This window comes from Varanus komodoensis, unplaced genomic scaffold, assembly GCF_004798865.1.
Source record: "Varanus komodoensis strain SLA01 unplaced genomic scaffold, ASM479886v1 scaffold11, whole genome shotgun sequence".
Taxonomy (NCBI): Eukaryota; Metazoa; Chordata; class Lepidosauria; order Squamata; family Varanidae; genus Varanus; species Varanus komodoensis.
In genome coordinates, this window is record NW_025335317.1 from 17,012,457 (window position 1) to 17,035,946 (window position 23,490).

A 23,490-nucleotide genomic window follows, 5' to 3' on the forward strand; every position below is an offset into this window, starting at 1 on the left:
TCCTGCTGGGCACAAGAGAACCCTGCGGTCACAAGAAACTGTTCTCTCCTTACGTCTAGGCAGGTGGATAGACTGTCTAGCCAAATGTAAACATAGCCCATGTTTTCATTTTCTGCTAACACCTGAGAATAAGTACTCCCACACAATGAAAAACCCCTAGGAGGTCCAGAGGACCTGGAATCCAAGACAGCTACTGCCAAAGAAAGTCAAAAGGCAGGATAACCAGTAGGAGAGGGCAATCTTTCCTGTCTGTTATTGCTAGCGGCTTTTCCCGCGCAAACGAAGCTTCGTTCTCCTTGGACATAAACCGCCATCTGAGAGAAACATAGCTGAGAACCCCATTGTTATGCAAAATCTTCCTCATATCCTACCCTTTGTGACTCTGAACCAAATCAAACAAAATCAAATGCTTTTTCAGCGGATAATGTCCGTTGGTCAGCCATGCTTCCTAACAGCTGCCAACCATAGTGAGAAAGGTGTTAAGAGACATTGTTGAGTATTCCTGCTCAACATGTGTCTGACTAACCTGGCATTCTGCAAAAGCTACTGAAAGAAGGAATTGGGAGATTTTAACTCCAAGGATTGTGAGGATATAGGGAAGAAGGTTTAGAGCAGTGTTAGCTCCAACAGCTACACAGACATAGTAGCAGAGAGAGAAAAGTTCCAATTACCTAGAATTACCCCTGGCAAAATAGTCTTTGACCACTGATTAAGCTCATCTTCTGATTAAGTACAGCCACTTCCTTTTATGTTATAAATGTAGCTATACTGCATTTCAAGAAAGGGAAACCACAGTAGTTATATATCCCTAATTATTTCCTTCATTCATTAAGAGTATTTACAAGCTGCCTTTCATTCCTAAGCATGCCAAGAACTGTGTACAAAAAGTATGCCTATAAATAGCCACATACATTTTAAAAACACAACAGAAACAATACTATACTCATAAATAAAAACTGGCATACAGCAAATACAGTAAGACACTCAACCTGGCTTGAAATGAGCAAACAAAATTTTAGCATGGCACCAAAGGTATTGGAGTATCACTGCTAGGACTGCCCAGTTTCATATTCAGGGTTCCAGATAGAAAACTATTAACAGACTTCTATGACCTGATGCTCTCCGGGGGTTCTGGACTTTAGTTCCTATCAGCTCCAGCTAGCATGGTTAGAAATTCTGTAAATTGTGGTCAAAAGCTTCTGGAAGACACCATGTTGGCTGTATGTGTAGCTGGAAGTTCTAGGCATGCTATCGCAGAAGGTCATTTATTTATTTAAAGCATTTCTATACTGTTTCTTTAGTCAAATGACTCTCAGGATGGTTTACATTGCTTTAAAACACTTAAAATATAAGTGACTTAGAGCAACCGCTTTGAAGAGGAATATTAAACTTAATGCCTGACCTTAGAGCATCAGATTTTCAAAGATTCTGCTTAAAATGTGATGTGGCTTTCTGTTCAAACTCTGCTGCTATTCAGCAAGTGCATCCATGGGAACCCGTCTACTGGAGAAAGAAGATTGGATTTGACAAGCTCTCTCATATGCTTTCTGGTTTTGGTTTGTTCCCCTCCCCCTCCCCACCTCCACTTCATCCATTTTCTTTGGCAGGAGCAAGGGAACATTGGCTGGACACAGTCAGAGAATGCCTAGCTTGGCACAGGTCACCCGTCTTCAGTGCCGGCATCCAAACAGACAAACCTGAAGAAATCTGTACAGCAGAAAATGTCAGAGGAGAGATTAACCTTCAGAAAACCCACATGTACTGATGCACCAACTCGTACAAAGAAAAATACAGTTCCGTGGCCGAGCATTTGGGATGTCAGCAAATGGCAATACCAGAACGCTCGGAGAGCAGTAAGAGCTGTGTGGGATGGACAAACATTTAGTGCTGTGTGGAAGAAATGTTCCAGATAATAAAAGGCTTGGGAGATGATAGCTTCAGAGGAGGAAATACTAGGCATTTTTCTAATTTATTAGGCAGGCCGAGATTTCATGAGTTTGTTTTCTCTGTCTCCAGTCAGAGGAGGGCTGTACAGGTTCCCATTTTTGTCTTGACACTCCCAAACACAACTCTGTCAACACAAGTCAGCTTTGGCTGACAATGTGCCTTGCTTTCATTAGTCCACTCCCTCACCCCAATCACAGGCAAACCCTAATTGTGTTTGTGTTGCATGCAGGTAGCACCATCAACACCCAGTTGTCACCCAGAACCACCAGAAGGGTTCCACTGTCTCTTAGGCTGCTTCTCCCTAGAATTACTTGGGATATTTACCTCTGTGTTTAACTCCCTAAAAACTTGTTCCGTGCTGTCAAGTCATCTCCAACTTATGGTGATCCCGTGAATGAAAGCCCTCCAAAATGTTACGTCCCTGAGAGCTCAGCTCTTATAAACACAAGGCTGTGGCATCTTTTATGGAATCAATCCATCCCCCGTTTGATTTTTGCCAATCATCGTTGCTTCTCTGATGAGTTATTTGGAATGTTTATATTTGAACTCCCTAATAATGACCTGTGTTTTTTCAGCCAGGGACTTCCCTTTGATGGTTGCTTTTAAAACGTCTTACACTTTAGGCTAGGAAAGGTTGTTTCCAAAGCAGTGGTGTCTAAGACTGCAATCCTAAGCATGCTCACTAGGAAGTAAACTCCATGGAACAAAGCAGGACTTACTTTGAAGTAAATATGTACAGGAGTGCATTGTGAATTGTTAGCATATGCACTTTGTTTTAAATTTGGATATAACTGCTGTCAATTATGTATTAAAAGGGCAACATGGTTTTGCTAACAAAAGAGGCTGCTTCAGACTAAAGAAGGCTAATTTGATCTGGGATGGTTGAATGGTCTAAATCAAAGTTTGGGGGCTACATACACGAAGACCCTTTAAAAGACCCCAGACTCAAACTTTAGAAGATGCTGTACTTACATCTGAGATGCCAGACTCATGGGCAAGATGATTCTGAAATTGTGATATTATGCTAATTAATGTCATGACATTAAGATACCTTTAACTAAGAATTTACTGGAGTGACTTTGAAAGAAGAAAAAATGCCACTCCTTTTTGCCCATTGTTTTGCAGAACAATGGCAAGGTCATGGCTGAACTGTGCTGGCAGACGTCTGCAGAAGAAGTGAGCATGCTTAGGAAAAAGCTGAGAAGAAACAGTCTGCTCAGGCTGATCTTGCAGTGCACCTGCTTGGTAAGAGATGCTGAGGAATATTCTTACTCAACAACTATGGGTTTAGGAGGCATCACCTAAGAACAAACAGAAGTATTAAGCTGAATGTGAGCAAACATGATTGAAAAAGATGCTGAATTCAAGAAAGATGTACCTGTGAGAAACGTGGCAATCAAGCTAACATGCCCAGAAGGTGGACTTTTAGCAACATTTTAGGAAGCTTCAGTTTAACCTGCTTGGTGACAACATTGTCATCTTTGCAGCACCAAGTTCGGACTGCCCTCTACTTTGACACATTTAATGGTATATGGTGGAACATGTCAGCTATTTTAAGTTTTTTCCCCAATTATTTTTAATTCTTCAATTTTTAGTTTTGGCAATTCTTAGTTTTTAGGTTTTTTAATGTGGTCTAGGAATGTTATGCTATAATTTATTGCGCTCATGTTGTCCTATTGTATTTGTATTGCATTTTCCTATTATTGTAAGAGCTATGTGAACAGCCAAGAGACCTTCAACTATCGAGCAGTATAGAAAGGAAAAATAAATTATAATAACCTGGTAGGGATAATGCCAGATAGGTTTCTGAAGCAGATGGGCACAAAGTATGAGATGGTTGGGGACAGACACCTTCCTCCTTATTGGTGAATGGGTTATCTAAGCATCTGCACAACCCAGTTTTGATTGGGAGAATGAGAGACTCTTTGCTCGTTGGGGCTGCTACATCTGGGCAGAGCAAGTGTACAAAAGCCAGCTAGCAAGAGTCTTTCCCTCCTTCTGTCTCACTTGACTCTCCCATGGCAACACCTCTGACATGTACCACTGCCTCCAAGGATTTGGGAACCTTTGAGACACTTCATATTTTAGAATTTACAAATAATTTAAAACCCTTTCTTTTCTGAAGTTGTTTCTTTTCTGAGTGTATTTTTAAAGTTGCAACTTGGAATTCCTTCTGCTCTATTTTAACTACATTTATTTTCTCACAGGCCTAAAGGAACTTTAGCTTAGAGTTTCATATTCACCTAAAGTGCAGGAGGAAGTTTAAAAAAGGCGAGTTAATGATTTTTGCATGTTTTAGTTTAGTTTCACAAAGCAACTAGTAAACAAGGGGGGTTGAGGAGGAGGAGTTCTACTTTGCTTAATTATATTTTTTTTAAATAAGGCATCTAATGGATTTCAGTTTGCATTTTAGCCTGTGGTGATGCTTGTCTGTTTTCACTTAGCTTGGATTCCCACCAGGTTATCTTGATGGTTGCTTTATGTTATGGGGTTGAGAAAGACAATGTTTTAGAACAGACCTGAAGAAGGTATGATAAAGATTCTCATAGTGCATATATACATCCTAATTTATTCTATTCCGCTATCAGCTCTGATCAAGCATCCTTTTGAAGTTTTTTTTTTAAGTGCTGCCCAAATTTATGGTGAGCAGACAAAGTCTGTGAAAGAGGAGAATCACAGTGTCCCATAGCTGGAAAGTCACTCCAGATGAAATTACTACTGCAGCCATATGCAACTTGAGTAAAACGAAGTGCATTATTTTCCAAATTGGCAAAATTCACTTGTTTGCTGTTTCCTAAAATATTTCCCCTACGTTCTAAGCAACTCAACATTACCCTGTACCAAGAGACGCTTCCCACTGGGATGGAAGAAACTGTCTACTTTGGTTTCTTTTGGTTTCTTGTTTCTTCAGTCTTAAGTTCGTTTTAAACTTTAAAGTTACTTTTAAAAAAATATCCATGAGAAAGGGCGATTTTCAGAAATACAGTGTCATTTTCCTGCATCCTGAGACTTGTTCTCTGTTTTCCTTCAGGAGAATTTATAAACATTTTTGTACACATTTCTCCCAATGCAACCATTTTGTATATGTTCTCACCTAACAGAGACATTTACTGCAAACAAATTTCCAAATACAATGTATTTAAATGTGATTTCTTGTAATAGACACATCCTTATATGCAGGTTTTGACTGGAAAACTGCATTACAAGAGCAAATTTTGAGACGCTATCTGAATTTTGGTTCACCTGGTGGTTCATAAGGGCAACGTCTGAGCCAATTTCTCCCCCATCCCAATCCTCGATCAGTACTCCGACTTGAGTCCCTTGCCTTTTGGCCTAGACATGGCAAGCTGGCCCTGAACTTCAGCAAATGTGCAAGCAATTCCTTAGGACTGGCTTGGGTGGCGGGGGAGGCGTGGTTGAAGTGGAACAAACAGGTCAGGGGAAGTTTGTGCTATTCCTCAAAATGAGAAGAGAGGACGGTTGAGAAGGGAAAGCTCTTTCTAACAAGGAGCAGGAATCTGGCTTCCAATCAGCCGAGGAGGCAGGTGCAGCTTTCAGTGGAGCAACATATGTTAAATTGCTCTGAGGAAGCCTTGTAAAAATCCCCATCTTTCTCTCTTGCATTTAAAGCATCTTTGTATGGACACTAATTCCTCAAGTATCCAATCCGGGATTGACTTTTAGTGTGTTTGTCCAGGCTGACTGCCAGCAGGACCATTCCTGCAACGCTCCCAAGCTCTGACATTTTTGTTAACGCCGCAGTAAATCACAGCAAGTTCTTGAGCTAAGTTTTTCACAGAAACATAGAAAGGGGATTGAGGCATAGCAGGAGTACAAACAGCTATTCTTTCCTTTTTAAAACACATGCACACAAAATCTCCATCAAAAGGGAAATAATTGGGGTGAAAGAAAAACCACCAGATGGGAAACACCAAGGAATGAAAATACTGCAAAACCATCTATTGTCACGAGTGTTTGCCGGCCCAAAGACTGCTGTGAAATGCCTCGGATCCATACTTAGCAGGGGAAATGATGGCATAAAGATGGGGTGCAATAAAAGTACAAAAATGCTTGAGCCAGTGTCTTAGACTGGCTCTGTCGAATGGAAAGGGCGAGGAAAACACTATTGAATTGTGGCGAATCTGCTGGAATTTTGTAACTAGAACTCTTCTACAATTGTTCATTCCTCCCAGGAACCAGAGATGTGGTCCATTTAATCTGCACTAACGGTAGCTGCAGTTTCATACTGGATTTCAGGAAGGAAAATCTAACTGTGTGTGTGTGTGTGTATAGTGGGAAACATACAAACAGCGCTGTTATTGAATACTACCCACCCACATATTGGAATTTGACCTGTAATCCAACACTGCTTTAGTTTTGCCCATTTTTCTTGTTAAGAAGCACAGCTGTATGCTCACAAAATATTCTCCTTCTCACCCCTTCCGTCAGAGCATGTCAGTTTTCTTAAAACAGTTGCAAGCGACTGCAGTCTGCTGGTATTGCATTCTCTCGCACATCAGTCAAACAGGAAAGCCATTTTCTCTAAAGCCTTTGGAAGACAAAGGCTGTTTGTGGCTTTATTGTCGGGTGGGCAGGCAGCAGGATGGCGCTGAGTACAGCGGGATAACTCCTGAAAGTGGTGGTAACCATCTTGGCCCTCTAGGAACAGAGTGCTATGGCATTTCCCCATAGTGTTGGTGGCACCTTTTTTGGAAGGGCACCCGTTTCCTTCCCCCTGACCCATGGCTGTTCGCTTCCTCATCTCCTTGGCTCCTCCACCAATTGCTAGCCATTTTCTAGTGTTTTCAATCTGAGCGATTCACTTGCGAGGTTTCAGTATTTTTTTTAAAGTGGCTTGGATAGAAAAGAGGAAGTAGCCCAGAAGTGAAGATAGTGGCTACATTTTTCTGTTTGTTGCTTTTGCGTCAGATATGATGAGTTGAGCCTATACCTGTGTTCCTCTAAGGCAGGATAGAAGGGTCACTTGAGCAAGCAGGTGTGAGAGTATCGCTCATAATGTCTGCTTTTGCTTCCTCCCCTCCTCCTGGTCTTTAGCTCTCCTGCTTCCCTTAGCTCAACAGAGCCTGTGGTCCCAGGGACACCTGAGTGCAAAAGTTTCTGTTCACCTCTGCTAAGAATTCTTGGCCTCTAGCCTGGATGTTTGAGTATTACCTCCCCACATTCTGGCAACTGGCTCAGAGCAGGATTGGAGGAAAGGAACAGAAAGAAGGTGAGCAAGGTGGATGAAGAAGCAAAAGAAGGGTTAAGGGAAAGGAAACGGCAGAAGACAGAGGAAAGTAAAGGAGACAGCACTGCTGAAGCAAACAAAGAAACGGGAGGTGGGAGAAAGGTAATAATGAGACATGAAAAGGAAGTGCAGGTAAGAAAAGGTATTAGAAGTAAGTGGCCCTGGTCTGGCTTTTGACACCTGCTTCGGAGAAAATTAAACCACTCAGAGAGCTTTGGCTGTAGGGTGGTACAGAAATGATGATGATGTGCAACAGTTATTAAGCCAGTGATTAATTACAGCTCTTGCAAGTAATTTTGGATAGCTGTTCCACATTTACTTCTAGGACTGTCTTCCCCAAACGTGTGCTCTTCCAGTGTTTTGAACTTCAGCAGTTCTTGCCACACAGCTAATGCCCAGACATCCTGGAGGTTATAGACCAAAACATTTAGAGAGCCCCAGGCTGTGGAAGGCTCTCTTGGGTAATTTTAGGAGATTCCATATCCTTTGAAAGAAAAGCAATATGAGCAAAGGAACTGGTACAAGTAGAGAAGGAACACTAGCTAAGAGCCAAGCTACACATTCTACAAATAGCATAGTTCTCATAGCTGAGACTGATATTTTTCTTTCCTCCAGTATAGCTACACAGTCCAGGGAGGAAACAATAAAATCTATTCAGCTTTTTCTCACCCCCCTGCCCCACATTGGAGGATGTGGGTGTTCAACGATGGCGGGCATGTCGTGAGCAGAGCCGGCTGCTGCCGGAGGTCAGACTAGATGGCCCAGGAGACCCTTCTGACTCACTCTGTTTCTATGTTGGGGGGAAAACTGGTGATGGATAAGTTTAAATCCTTCCACTCTTGAGTGCCCTGCTCTGAAACTAAATTGGGACTATGCGCAGCTACACTGGTGTAAAGAAATCCTTATAAATCTTCCTTTACCAAAGCCAGGTTGACATATGCCCCTATTTTGAGAGAGGTTGTTAGAGATGGAAATGAACGTTGTTCAACATCCATCTAGGCTCAGGCATGACTATCTGGTTCAGCTCCTCCTAAATGATTAGCAGAACATGTAGCTTGGCCTGAAGTGGCTTATCTTTAAGTGGAGATCAGGAGTAGTTGTACATTTCATTCCTTGGAGGAAATTGCTTCTGTTTTTGTAATATTTCCAAGAAGGAGCAGGAAGCACCAGAACTCCAGAGGGAAATTTCTGCAATTTCAGACAGTTTGGATGAAGTTCAGAAAAACTTTGGGGGTGCTTATGCAAGCTGTATCTTCAAACCTTCAGTGATCCATCCAGCCATTTGTAGTCTCAGTTTCTCTTGCAACGAAGATTTGCTTTGGCAGTTTGAAGCAAGGCTGGAGCAAAAAGGAAATACTGTTTTTTGTTTTAAAGGCGGAATTGGCTTCTGCCTCTTTCTATGTGGCCTTCTCTTGGGTCACACAAATTACAAGAGACTGAGGAAATCGCAAGAGGCTGAGGAGGCTGTCTGGCCTTTGTATGTGCCACTTCTGATGCCATGTGGAACCATAGCTGAAGCCCTTTGCTCTCCGCTTCTCTGACCCTTTCTGTCCACCAGCACAGGACCTGGAACTGCTGAGCTGGCCTGCCTGTGTGCCCTAGCTCTTCTCTTCAACTCCTCTCCATCAGTCCTCAACCCAGAAGGCCGTTGGTAAAGATAAAGGTAAAGGTTTCCCCTTGACATTAAGTCCAGTCAGGCCTGACTCTAGGGGTTGGTGCTCATCCCTGTTTCCTAGCCGAGGGAGCCAGCGTTTGTCCACAGACAGTCTCCGTGGTCATGTGGCCGGCACGGCTAAACACCGAAGTGCACGGAACGCTGTTACCTGCCCACCGAAGTGGTACCTTTTCATCTACTTGCATTTGCATGCTTTCAAACTGCAAGGTTGGCAGGAGCTGGGACGGAGCAACGGGAACTCACCCCGCTGTGCAGATTCAAACCGGTGACCTTTCGATCAACCAGCCCAGCAGTTTAAACCATTGTGCCACATGCATCCCCAAGGCCCTTATGAATCTCCAAAAGAGAGCACAAATGTCACCAAAAAAGAAAACTAATAGAAATACAGGTTTGCATAAAAGGTGCATATGCTGGGAATCAGGTGACCTGTGAGCTTGCTCAGTCAGCTGTAAAGGTGCTGCTGATGGAAACACCAAGGCCCCTGTGCTCCCAGCTTCGTGTCGTTCTTTATTTTTCAACCAGATTTGGACTGGACTGCCCTTTATATAGAGGTAGCCTTCAGAATATAGCACAGGCAGCCCTTAAAAGAGTGCACTATCCCCAGGCAAAGAGGATACCTGGTCACCCTAAAATTCTGCTAAGTCCTTTTCTACACCCTTTGAACAAAGGCTACGCTCTGGTTCATCAATCCATGGACTGAAGCATCATGTCTTGGCATTTGCATGTCCTTGTTCTTTTAAATTGTGTATCTGTGAAGCGGGGATTAACAAGACAGCAAGAGCGGCCTCAGAGTGCCCTTACAGGGCAAAAGGACACATACTTCAAGCCTGAAGGAGAAACACTCATCACCTTTCCTTTAATGCTTTTGCTGCATTTGAATGTACATGCTACAGCCAATTTTCCCTGGATATGGACTGCTTATACGTATTAATGTACACTTTTTCATCAGAAGTTTCAAATCCATCCCATCTTTTTGTTTTATTGATGGAGTGGTGCACAGGTAAGGGAAATTGCATTAGGGTGTGTGAAACCAGTGAGGCTTGGTGTCCATATTGATGAGTATTTCTGTATTGGTTGTATTCTGTAGGGTGTTATCTTGTAGGATTCTTAAAGGCAGCCTAAAACCATTTTGGAAAGCCTTGAAATCTATCAGTACAGAGTCAGTGTGGATATAGTGGTTAAGAATGTGGAACTGGGACTCAGGCAATCTAGGCTCTCGTCCCCACTCAGCCCTGCAGCTAACAGGGTGACTTTGGGCCAGTCACAAACTCTCAGCCCAACCTACCTCACAGGGTTGTTGCTATGGGATAAGACTGAGAACAGCATGAAGAGGATGATGTAAGATGCCTTGATTTCCTTGGAAGGAAAAAAGGTACGATATAAATCTAATAACTTAATTAATAAAATGCACATTTATTTTTGTGTTTTTATGTATGGGAGAGACAGTGGGGTGTAGTGGTTGGAATGCTGGACTGTGACCCAGTAGATCCAGGTTCTAGTCCTCACTTGGCCACCAAGCTCACTGGGTGACTTTAGGCCAGTCACAGACTCTCAGCCCAACCTCCCTCAAAAGGTTGTTATGAGGATAAAAGGAGGAAGATTATGCTAGCTGCTTTGGATTCCTTAGTGAGAAAAGGCAGGCTATACATGAAATAATAAATAAAACAAAAACAGTAAACATGAGCAGTGAGGTTTGAAGAGACAGTGCAAGACCTGTGTGTGTCCAGGGGTGCTTTCTGCTGCATATTCCGCAGGGGCTGGCAGGACGCCTGAACTTCCCATTAGATTTTCAGGAAACACAGCGCCCCCCTTCCGTCTGCTCCCATCGGCCTGCCTGTATATTTCACTGTCAAAGAGCAGGTATTTATTTTTTGCCAGCTTTCTTTCTGTTTTATTTTCCCTCGTCTTATTTATGGCTCTTCCCTTTCAGCTCCTTGCCGTCTCGACCCAAACGTTTGCATTATGCTGCTTCTCATCTAGGAGACATTAATCTGCTGGTCCAGCGTGTGGAGTGATGGACTTCCCTCATCATCATCAATTTTCCTTCAGCTCCTAGCCCTTCTTTGGGCTCTGCAGCAGCTGGACGTGTTCTGCTGGCTGCCTCCTGAACCCCTTGCCATACGTTAAACCCCCATTCACAGAGGCCTATTGTTTCATTTTCTCTCCAGTATCAGAAGTTCCCCCATGCTGGCCTGCCAGACAGTTTAATAATGACACACTTGGCCAAGACTTTGAACGCACATCCCCAGATCTCTTCTTTAAAAACAACTGCTTTATGCTAAACAATCCAACACCCTGTATGTAGGCAATGCTTGCCAGAATGAATTATTCTGTTTTGTGTGTGTTTACTCTGTTGTTCAGATTGGATCAAAACATGCTTAAAGTCCCCTGAAACATAAGCAACACAGGCTCCTGCAGCATCAAGCATTTGTAGACTTCCTCCACTGCGCCTCGAGAAGCAAAAGAAGGGTTTTCAGACCTTGGTCTTGCAGGCCATATCCTGCCAGTCCAGTGCACTAACCCAGGCAGCCATGCCTCTTTCCCCATCTCCTTCCCCTTCCGCACACGCTTTCCCACCTGCCAATCATCTGGTGGTATCTCACAGTGCTTTTGATTGGTGGTGTGAAGAGCGTGCCATCTGGAAGCACCAGGAAAAAAAGGAAGTAGGGTTGGATCTTTATTATTATTATTACATTTTTATACTACCCATAGCCAAAGCTCTCTAGGCAGTTGACAGCAACAATCATAGAATCATACACTCAAGTCACCCATCCCACTTCTGCCCAGGCCCGACCCTGCTTAGCTTCCAAGATTAGGCAGAATCAAGCACTTTAGGCTACATAGAAGCTACCATCTGCTTTCTGCTGAGGAAAGGACAGCTTCTGTTCACAGGAGGCATTTGTTCCAGCAGAATGTTTTTACCAGTGGAATAGGGACGCCATCTTTATCGGTTATCTTTTCCATCTGGGGCTACCCATCCTTCCACAGAAATCGTTGCCCACAGAAACAGTTAGAGGTCCTTTGGAACAGTGTAGGAGGAGGCACAGGAGCCTACAGAAGGAGGGGGAATTGGCAGAAATTGCTTCGCCACTCTGTGCTCGCCAGAGCAGAACCCTACTCAAGGCACATTCCGGTTCGCAGGCAGAAATATTGGCTCTCAGCTGCCATTGGTAGGACCAGTATGCAAATTGGATATCTCTTTCTCAGGCTGATCAGATGGCCTCTTGATGTGCTCTGTCGTCTGTTGATTGTAGTGTTATCATCCCCCCAGCTATTTGCATGCATTTCCATCCACCAAATGAAGGTACTATTTAATACTCCAAAATAGGATCTGGTCCAAAAAGGTTTCTATCACAATACATCTTCTGGTGACAAGACTGACTTCTTGTTTTTGCTGGAACAGGCTAAAATTGTTCCTATCCTTCAGGAAGCAGTTACTTAGACATGGCATTAAATTTGTGTCTCACAAACAGGAGACCCAACTCATGTTGTTGCACTGTAGCACCCATCAACCCCAGCCAGAATGGGCAATGGTAATGGATGATCAGACCTACAGCTCAACAACATCTGGATACCACATAATTTTGCCACCTCGACTGTAATGTGCTTTTTAGTGCAATCCTGTGCATGTTTAGATGCATCAGATTGCAACCTAAAAGGTCACATTCCTGGTCTAGCAGCTATGTCTCCTTTTCATTTGTACCTTAAAGTACGTACCAGGGTTTGGTCCAGCTCTTACAAGCCTCCCTACCCTTCACACTATGCTCTCATTCCTGCACCTCCTCTAGAGAAAGGAGGGGGAAAGGACAGAGCTGCTAGAGGCCCAGTTAAAGCCGTTTCCATTTTGGCTCTTCAAACACCGATGCTTTAAAATGCATGCACTACAGGACGGAAAAACATAGACCCTTCTGTCACAACACTAAACTCTTCCCTCAAATACTGGCAATTTTACCTGAGAACTACCCCAGAGGGCCAGCTCTTCTCTTACTCCACTTTTAGGATTTACTCTAGAAGTACTCCAGGAGCAGAGAGAAGTGAGTAAGACGCAACAGTGATGTCAAGGGTTCCTTAATATTTCCAGGATCAGCTTCTGTAGCTTAAGTAAAGCCACTGGTGGCACAAGTCTTGGGCACAGCCCTGTAAACTCACTGCTAAACATTACAGGTTTGTGGCCCTACAACAGACAACAAACGTAGCGGGGCTCTCCTGGTAGACCTCTGGGTGTTTTGCGTAGGTTTTCCAGTTTCCTGACTTCAACAAGAGCAAGGCGTTGAAGAGGCGGTGGCAACAGCAGCCTCGCGTCATGGCTGGCCTTGCAGTCATTACTTCTCTCCCAGCCTCAGTGTTCCTCTTTTGTAAAATAGGACTAATTTGTCGCATTTGGCCGGGGCTTTTGTTCAGCTTTGCTGGCCGCTTTGAGAGTTCTGTAATTGGAATTCATCTCTGGTGACTGATTGCATTCGACCCCACTGTGTGCCCATGGCTGCAAAAGATGGTTGAGCACCCTGAGCGCCATTTTTGTCTCTGGCTCGAGTTGGTAGACCTCAGCATTCTAGTGAAAAGCAAGGTCAACCCTGCAGGCCTGCCGTCTGCCTGTTCTGCTGCCGTGGAACAAATAGAAATGAAGGTAGCCAATTGTTCTGTTGTTTGGAGGTGTGAGCTGTGAAAACAAGCTGCCTCTAGGCAAGGCAGTGATGCGGAGTGCTACACCCGGCATTAAGGAGAAGGTGAAAGGTCCACACGAACAGGTAGGAACATGCTAGCTTGTGTGGGCTTGTTCCTTGTGTCATCAAATACTTAAGGCCAGTCCTCATGGAAAGGTCGATTTATCCTTACAGGAATGGGGAGTCTGGGTTATCTCCTAGCTGAGAATAGATTCATGTGGAATCAGCCCTCCCTCACCCCAGGCTGGACGAGTTGCTTTCAGCTTTGAGCCACTTGTCCAACCATTAAAGCTCACCCTCCATTTGCCAGGAATTTGAGAAGAAGTTTGTACGATGGGGGAGGGCAGGATCAGAAAGATCCTCAAAGCAAATCCCCCGGTAGTTATCTGAGCTGTCCTGGCATGAAGTATCCCAGATAAATGCAGTTCGAAGCCTGCGGGAGCAGGCGGTGGGGTGGGGTGGGGTGCACGGCAAGCCCGTCCTGCTCCCATCCTCAGGAATCTCTCTCAGCTGCTGTGAAGGGCAGCTGTCTAGAAATCCACCTGCCTCTATTGTGTCTGAGAACACCACAATCGTATCTGCTTCGTCCAAACCTTTTGCTATCTGCCATCCTGGGTTGCTCCCAAGTGCTTCACTGTCAACAACTGTAAGAGCACCAGAAGGCTGGTGAATATGATCACGTAGATTTTAGCTATTAGAAGAAGGGGACAAGGGATGGTAGTGATTTGCCCAAGCGCATCCCGTAAGGGCACGATTTGAAGCCCAGGCTCGCTATCTCACAGCACATGCTTTTAATCGCCACCTGCCAGCCGCTGTCTGCATTCCTGTTAATACGCAGGATCTTGCAGGCCGTGCCCACTTAGGGTGGCACATGTGCTCTGAGTGGGCCGTTAGTTCCACTAGTTCTAATAAGGAGACCAAGTAATCTACCTTAACCTACCTTCACTTCATAACCAGACAGATCTTGTTGGGTTAGTTAGGCGATACAGGGCGCCCTCTGGTGGTATCATCTGCTTAGGTTCTGAGTCAGAGTGCTGATTTTTGTAAATCTGGGGATACACAGAAATTATATTAACAGAATTTGGGAGATAAAGTATATAGATGCTTAATGTAAGCACTTATTCCACTGATATATTTGAAACTGGAAGATATGAGTTCGCAAAAATAAAGGCAACATTCTTATTCGGATGCTGTGGTTGTATGTTGGAGGGTTGGATTCTTAATGCAATTTGAATAAAGGCAAGGCTGTCCTTAACTCCTTGTCACCTGCAAGAGGAGTGGAGGGTCTTAGGGTGTGTGGGGTCTATTTTCCTTTTTACTGGAGGCCGTGGTCGACCAACCGAAGCCGCAGGAAAAGCAGCAGACGGCCAGTCCTAGGCAATGTGTGCAGAGTCTGCTCTGGGGGTGGGAATCTGTTGGATTTTCTTGGCCCCGCTTCCTGGGCTTTGGCTTGTGCGCTCTCTCTCTCTCTCTCTCTCTCGAGTCTGCCTTGTGCTGAGCATTTGCGCAGGCATCCAGCAGGAAGGGAGTCCAACTCTTGCGCATTCGAGTGAGACCAGCTTGCACGCACGTCACCTACACACCCACTGTGCCAGCGGCGTTCTGCTTCTCCACACCTGCTCGAGGGCCTTTGTCTGTACATGGGTGTTGCACCAGGACACTGCGGTCCGCAGCGTGGATTGCACAGCCCAGATTAAGCTGCCCACAGATTGCGTGTGTTATGTTTGGTGCATGGGGATGGCGCATGCAGCGGGAGAATAATTCAGCACAAGAAATGGTGTGCTAGCATTTGTGAGGGTTTGCAGATTTGATCTCCACTCAGCTCATTTTCTAGGCCATGGGAAAGAAGTCTGGCAATGTGTGAGAGGTGGATTGGCGAGGTGGGGGGGGGGGGGCTTTGCATCAAGTGCATGTGTCCCTGCATGCTTGAAAAACGAAGAAGCAGAGTGCCTCTGAGCACATGCTTGATTTTGCAACAGGTGTTTATTCCCAGAACTGAGCTCTGTCTTTTTGCACAGAAACCCAGTCCTGTTTTTCCCTTTCCCAAGCTTCCTTTGTTTCAGCACCCTAATGCCTTTACCTTGCTGCTTTTATTAAATGGAAGGATGCCAGAAATCCTCGGAGATCTATTGAAATCATTTAGAGAGCTCAACCTATCTTCTGACTGCCCCTGACTTACAAACACATATATTTAAAACAAACAGAAGAAACCTACTTTTAAAAATCTGGCTTTCAAAGACCCAATATACTATTGATGTACTGTATTTAATTATTCCACAGAGTTTAATCCTGCTCCCAAACTGCTTTTTATACAATTAATAAAAACAAACAGTCCCAGCCAGTAGGCTTGCAATCTAAAAACATAAAAGGAAAAGGAATAGGGAGGACGAGCAAGTGGTCTTTCAGTGGGGCTGATGAAAAGGACCTGCTTCTAATCTCATTGCCTCTGCTGTAGCTTGCGGGAAAGGCTGCTGCTTGTGACAATAATTAATGTTAATGGAATATGCTGCTTCAAGTTGTGAGGATGCCTGGAAGCTGCCTTTTAAAGGGGGGATTAGATTCATTTGCAGGGGTGGATTAACCATGCTGGCTTGCTATATGGGACCTCGTAAGCAGTATGTCACTGAATCCCAGTTGCTGGTGAGCCACCCCAGGAGAGGGCCATGAGGTTCAGGTTCTCCTGGTGGGTCTCCAGGACATCTGGCTGGCTGCTGGGCAAACCAGGGTCCTCCAGTTTGGTCCAGCGAGCCACAAAATAAACTCAAAGAGCAGGGCTCGATATGCAGTAAATGCCAGATGTTTGAGGGCCACAGGTGAGCGCCTGCTGGTGGTGGTGAGCAGCAAGTGGGTGTCCATGGGCAGAGAGCCACAAAATAAACTCAAAGAGCCGCATAAGGCTCCCAAGCCTCAGCTTGGCCACCCCTGCTTTAGATTTAGAGTATGGGCTAAGGATGCCATATATAAATATCATGAAGCAATAAAACATGTGTTTCTCATTAAATCCATAGGCTGGCTTTTGAATGGCTGGCTTTTATTTTTCTCTTTGTACAGCTTTAGACCTCCTCTCTCTTAGATGCACATCTTAATGAGGTGAGGGGGTTTCAGAACATCAGGGAAGCCATGAGCAGCAGAAGTGGAAGGCAGCACTGGCGGAGCATCTTTCGCAAGCAACGGCACTGGCACTCAGGCTAACTCTGTTTAGCACTGCGCAGAGAAGGGCAGCGGTGAAACACTCCTGAGTATTTCTTACTCTGGAAAGCCTATGATGAAACAATCCCAAATGAAACAAAGCAGCTTTAGAAAAGGGAGGAGGTCATCAAACATTATATTTGTTGCCGTTGAAGGACTACCTCACAGGGGCAAAACTGTCCCTAGGATTAGGGGTGGCGTGTTTCTGCAGATTTCTTGGCAATATCGCCAGCTGGGCTGTACCATGGGTCACTTGGCTTCTGTTGCAAACAAGGCAGGATGCAGGTGGACTCCCGTGATAAAGCACATGCTTTGCATGTATCACAGAGTAGCATCCAACCTCTAGTTTAAGGATCTTTGGCCAAAGGACTGGCAAAATAGTCTGCTGAAAGATCCCAGGAGCCATCAGAAATTAGTGCACACATTCCCAGCCTAGATGGCCAAATGGCACCAGGCAGCCTTGCCCAGTCTGGCAACCTGCAGATGGGAGTTGTAGTCCAAAACATATTGGGGAGGGTGCCAGGTTAGGGAAAATCAGTACAAAGAAATGTCATTTCAGAGTTTGAACTTGGAAAAGACTGTATATATGTGGACTGAACGTGCCTCTAATTTTTCCTGTATATTATTTCTACTTTTCCACCGACTTAATAATTCAGAGGAGCTACAAGTCCCTTTCCTCAGCTAGAAGTAGTACACAGCAGTAGTTCCAAGTGAACACCTGCAACTAGAAAAAGTACATATATAGATGCAACAACGAGGGATGATAGAAGACCTGTGCATTCATTCAGAGAAGGGCCAGTTAGTCCTGCATAATGGACCTGCACAAGAAGAAAGTGACCCACTCGGCCGATTACACACACAGCAGAAATCAAACAGAGGCAAATGTGACCCAAGCCATACTGTCCAATGCAAACTGAAGAACACAACCCTGCACGTCTAGACAGAGGCTGTTTCTCCCTTCCTTCCGTGTTCTTGAAGTGAGGCAGCTTGAATGAAGGGAGAAAAACAGACATGAAAGAAAAGCGAATGACTTCTGTAGCCTCAGATTACTTTCAAGAAGTGTCCTCATTCAAAAATAATCTGTCGGTCCTGGCGAGAGCATATGGGTGGGAGGCAGGAGTGAGGAGAGCTGTTAGCATGCCGCGGCTTCCAAGCTGTATTTTTAGGGCTGGCATTTAGACTTGGCTGAGGTACAAATGGACAAGAAACGCGTGGCATTTCCACTTCCTGCCAGATGATACGCCGTGTGAGAGTATTTGACATCCTAACTTAGAAAACTTGGGGCCAAAACAGACGTTACTTTCATTTTTTATGCTACAGTAGTGCAGGGCCCCAGTTTGGATCGGGAGCCTAGTGTGGGAATTGGAGGAATGTAACCCTCTTCATTGCTCTGGATTAGGCTTCCCATGCCTGTTATTTCTACTGCAAAACAATGAGCCATAAAGCATAATGATCCATGCGTTTTGTAATAGAAATTGCAGGTGCAAAAATGCCCATCCAGAGTTGGTTAACGATAGATGGAAAGGGCTAAAGCTTCCTCTCTACTGCCCCTGTACTAGGGACTTAATCTAGATTGGGACATCTGTACCTACTTCAGAGTAAAAATGAAAGAAAGACAAAATTAGCAATCCTGTGCATGCTTAGTTACAAAAGTCCTACAACTCCAAACATGGCTGGCTGGGGCATGCTGGGAAATAAATGACTTTTATCTAAACATATATAAGGTTGCACCCAAAGTTTTCAAAATATCATCTATTCTGGCCCTCAGTCTGCTTTATTACATAGCACACAATACAGGTTTGGGCTCTTTAATGAATGTAATTGTTTCTTCCCTGGCCTTCCACCTCTCCCTTGCTGAGATGATAAACATGTTTCATAGATGCCATTGTTTGGGAGTGCAACTAGGGGACTATAATGCCACACCAATCCTTTTTTTTTTTTTTTAATGTTGTTCGTAGGAAAGTGGCATAGCAGTGAATTTTGCTGGTGCTAGAATCCTTCTCCTTGACATCTGGTTTTTCAGTCCAATCACTCCTCACCTGCAGTCTGAAGTGATGAACTGACAGGGTTTACCTACCACCTTGGTATGAATGAGGCCTCACACAGTCTAGGGACAGATGGCAGTTTTTCAGAGTTTGAAGGTCCCTGAAGGGATGGAGAGATTTGTTAGTTCTGGTTGATCTCAGTTTCTTCTTTTTCCAGTTTTAAGTTCAGTTCATCTTGAACTTCAAGCAAGTTTGTTTTTAAAAGCATGCAGGGAAATTTAATGCATTTATTCTGGGCATTTTTCCTGACACATGCCTTTTAATCTACTTTCCCTTGTTATATGGTTTTTTGTAAGCCATTTTCTTAAATGATAGATGGTTGAACATTCTTTTCACTGATAGATGCATTTTTGTGTGAACTTTCCATGAAATGCACGATTTTGCATGCAAAATTCAAATGCAGTGAGAATTTTGAAAGATGGCTGAGGATGGAATCCTAAAGGGCCCTCTGCAACCCACTGAACATGGAGGAGAGTGGTGTGGAGGAGAAGCTGGTGGAGGGCCACTCTTGGCCATCTAAGCATGGCCCTTCAGATGGGAAGGAAGGAGCCTGGGGTGTCCCCAGGGTTCGTCCTAGCCTGGCAGTGCAGGTCTCCTTCCCTTTCTGCTCCTGGGAGCACCCCAGAAAATCCCTTTTCTAATGTCAGATGCACAACCTCAGAGAAGCAGCTCTTTCTGTGCGGGCTACAAAGAGGGGAGCAGGGAATCCATGTGCAGGACTTGCAACTTTGCAGTGATCTTGCAACCTCTTAGCTGGGAATCTGAAAAATCCTGTGGCCCTCTCCATAGTGTCTAGCAATTACAGGATTACTCTGCCTCTTCCTGTTGTTTTGGGAATGAAATTATATCCATATAAAAAGCGAACTGAACACATTTCTTTTCTATACTTACTTGTAAATACACTTATGCTCTTCTTGTATGATCTCTGCTCAGCCTGGCTTGCAGGTTTTTGCATTGCTTCAGAAGTCTTTGAAAAATGATCTTCTCCTGTACTCAGCTACAGATCCACAAATCTTTATGACAATAGGACTTCCTGCTTATTTGCAGTAGCCGCTGAATTGGAAAGGTAATATGTGAGTGCATTGCATTGATCACAATGTGGGACAATCTGATATATACAGATGTAAATATTCATGCAAAGGGAAGCTATAAATAGAAAAGGGATTTAAAATGCTTCATTTGCAAAACTGTTGATTGCAATTGCTAACAATGTGTGGTACTAACAGCGTGGTTAGCACCCCACAAAGCACAGATGGAAAGGGAACTGCTGCTCCCCCCTAATCTGATGAAAACTGGCTATTTAGAGTCAACGTTGTTTATATACTGCAATTCTACACAACACACACAGAAGCACAAGCACATGATAATAATGCAGATTTTAGTTTCCTCAGACTATCACTTTCAACCTTTTCAAGCTGCTAGCCCTTATGGTTTGGCAATACAAAACAGAAGCCTAGGCAGTTGCTGAATAAAATCCAGTGTTCAGGGTTACATTGATTCAGTGAGATGTGTACTTCCCCACGGAAGTAGACTAAAATGATGCAAAGCAAGTTAGAGAAATGCAGAAATAAATAATCATGGGTTACCTTGGTGCATAATGTGGAGTACAAGCAGCTCTCTGCAGAGTATCTGTAGCAAGTTTGGTCTCAGCTTTGTCCTTATAATGTGTCTTAGTAAACAAAGGCCCAACCAAACAAACACTTGGAGCATTACCATAAAGTCAACCTAAGTTTAAATAAATGTGACTAGAGGGCAAGTACCTGGCAGAGATGTCCTCTGCATCAAACAAAACTTGCTATGAACAAAGAGAGTGATCCCACCAGACAATTGGCCAAAGCTATGTAAGGAAGCCATCACTTTCTAGCAAGAACAGATCCACTTGCCAATGCATAGCAGTCGAACATTTTCACAAGAAGAAGAAAATGTAGCCCTTCAGTATCAGCTCACCCATTTCCCTTGTTTCAAATCCTCCCATTCACCTGAGTGGGAAACAAAATAGTGTGAAGAGTTCATCTGGGGAAGTCTTTTGCTGGGAGAAGATCATAAATCTCTATCCAGCCATCCCACCTCCAGGCCCTCAGGGAGTTATATAAAAGGGAAAGAAGCATTTTCCCTGCTGTGGCAACACACAGGACGGAGGTCCCTCCTTGTCAAAGCAGATGTTATATAGATAGAGCAGGGCCAGCTTGCCAGCTGCAAAAGTTGCCCAAATCCTTCCATGGAGAAGGGGACATTCTCCTCAGGGCTTTGATGATAAGACAGGGACTAAGCCTGATTTCAAGGTTCAGAAGGAAAAGCCCCAGACAGTTTCTTGAATGCTCAATTCAAGGGTTTAAAGTTTCACAGGTATTTAGGATTTATGAGCCTGGGAGGTAAGAGCAGGATGGGAGCAGGGCAGGATGGGAGATGATTATTCACACTGTGGAGGGCACCCTGCTCCATATTCCTCATCATGTTAGTGAAAGTGGTGGATTCAAGTCAGATTAGGTTCTGGGTTCAAGCAGAGAAGCAAAGTCAGAAGCACTGATCATTGAACTTGTCCTGGAAAGGTAGAAATGCGGTATTTAGAAAAAGCATCATAAACAGCTTTTCTGCTTCTGAGATGAAGCCAGAAAAATAACTGGGCCTGCAGCCTGATCAAGGAGCTGGCCTTGTTCACTTGAAGGTCCTGGAGTCCTTGCGTGGTGAAAAGGGCTAATGAGAGCCTTCGAAGAAAGGTGAGAATGTGTGAAGAGGCTTCCTGGCAGAAGCAATATTTTCAGAGATTTGGGAGAGGCTTTTAAGATTGTGAATGTTGATGCCAGGCATAGTCTCATCTAGAGCAGAGCAACTGACGTTCAAGGGGTTTCTAACTCTTAAACACTTCCTGAAAGGGTCACTAAGGAAGATGTTACCCCAGCAAAATGACAGTATATTTCCTGTAGGTGGCGCTGCTGGGTTGGCAGCTTGTTCTGGAAGAGTCACTGCAGTCCATTCATCCATGAAGGAATATTCCCACTATTGCCCTCTTTCCCAGTGAAGGATGCTCCTTGAATTAAACCTTGTTCCTGATTGTCAGAACAAGAAGCCGTTCAAAATCCCAGTGAGTAAAAAGAAATTTCTCTTAACACTTCCTAATTAAGTGTAATTCCAAATTCAGTGTTGGAAAAGCTTGTTTCGGCAGTAGAAAGTTTCTGAGATACCAGCTCAGGGCGCTGCAGGATGTGTGGAGATGTAAACCTGTTCCTTTGTGCTTAATTGCTGCGGCCTTTTCCGTTATCAAATGAGTGTTGAAATCCGAGTGGAAACAGGCTCCCTGGTTTGAAAGCCAAAACTTACCTCATTTTGTATGGAGCATTACACCGTCTTGCCAGGGAAAAGACTCAATCCCCTATGGGTCAGGCCTTCTCCTCATCTTTCTCCAGTGGACGGAGGCCTCATTTTAATGATGACTTAATAGCGATATGGATTATTAGTAGCACCAGGGCCTGTCAACGTTACAAGATGTATTTGCTGTCTCACAGAGAAGCAAGGCAAATGGACTAGAACTGGAGCGGCAGCAGAGGGCCAGCCCCAGTGCCAAAATCAGCGGAGCCTCTGCCTCCCGCCACGCTTAGAAGTGGTTGCTTCTGTGGGAAAAGGAGAAGAGTGTTGTGCACAAGTTGTGTAAACCACAGGTGTGTGACACACCGTCTGTGTGGTGTAGCGGCTGGGCTGAAACTAGGGAGAACCATGTTCAGTTCCTCATTCAGATGACATTGAGCCAGTCACTGGTTTTTTGTTTTTGGCTAAGCCTACCTCACAGGGATGTTGTAAGGAAAAAAGGAAGTGGTTTGTGTGTGGGCTCCTTGGAGGGAAAGATGGGATAAATGTAACGAACAAAATATGTCCAGTGTGGTGTAGTGGTTAAGAGCATGGGATTGGGACTCAGCTGATCTGGGTTCTAGTCCCCGCTCAGCCATGGAGCCAACTGGGTGACTTTGGGCCAGTCACAGACTCTCAGCCCAACCTACCTCACCGGGTTGTTGTTGTGGGGATAAGATGGAGAGCAGGAAGAGGAGAATGATGTAAGCTGCTCCAAGTCTTTCTAAGAAAATGGGAGGATATAAATCTAATAAATGAATATAAGTAACAAATAAAAACATGCCCTAATACTGCCACAGTGCAGATATTTATTATGCATCTAAGATGAGCTATTACAATACTTGGATGAATGCTATTTTGAATCTCCTCTCCCAATATATTACTACAAATCATAATTACAGGTGGTACAGTTCCTGAGCTGTATGGAGGAAATACTACCACACAGAGGAACAGCTTGCAATAAAATAATGCAAAATCAAGCATCTGTAGCTCTGCAAAGGACAGATCTGATGAATGTACCCTTCAAAATCTGCACTGTTATAAATGTAGCTACAAAAAAAAGACTGGACTAGAAATAGCAGATGGTAACAACTAAAGAGCATCAGATCTCTGTAACAATGGTTGTCCTTTAATAGAAAGGCCTCCTGGGATATAGCGGATGGCCCCTGTTTTAAAACATAACAGGTCAGTCAAGGACTATAGGAAGGCTGCCAGATCTCTGTAAAGTACCTTACTTTTGTATTTCGTCTGGTGTCAGCTGAATTTAAAAAAAGGTAAAATTACATTTTACAGCATATGTAAGTTTGCTGGAGAAAATAGCATCCTTGGGTCACATTTTCTCCTCTCTGTTTGTTACATGCAGTCTCCTTTATCCTGTGA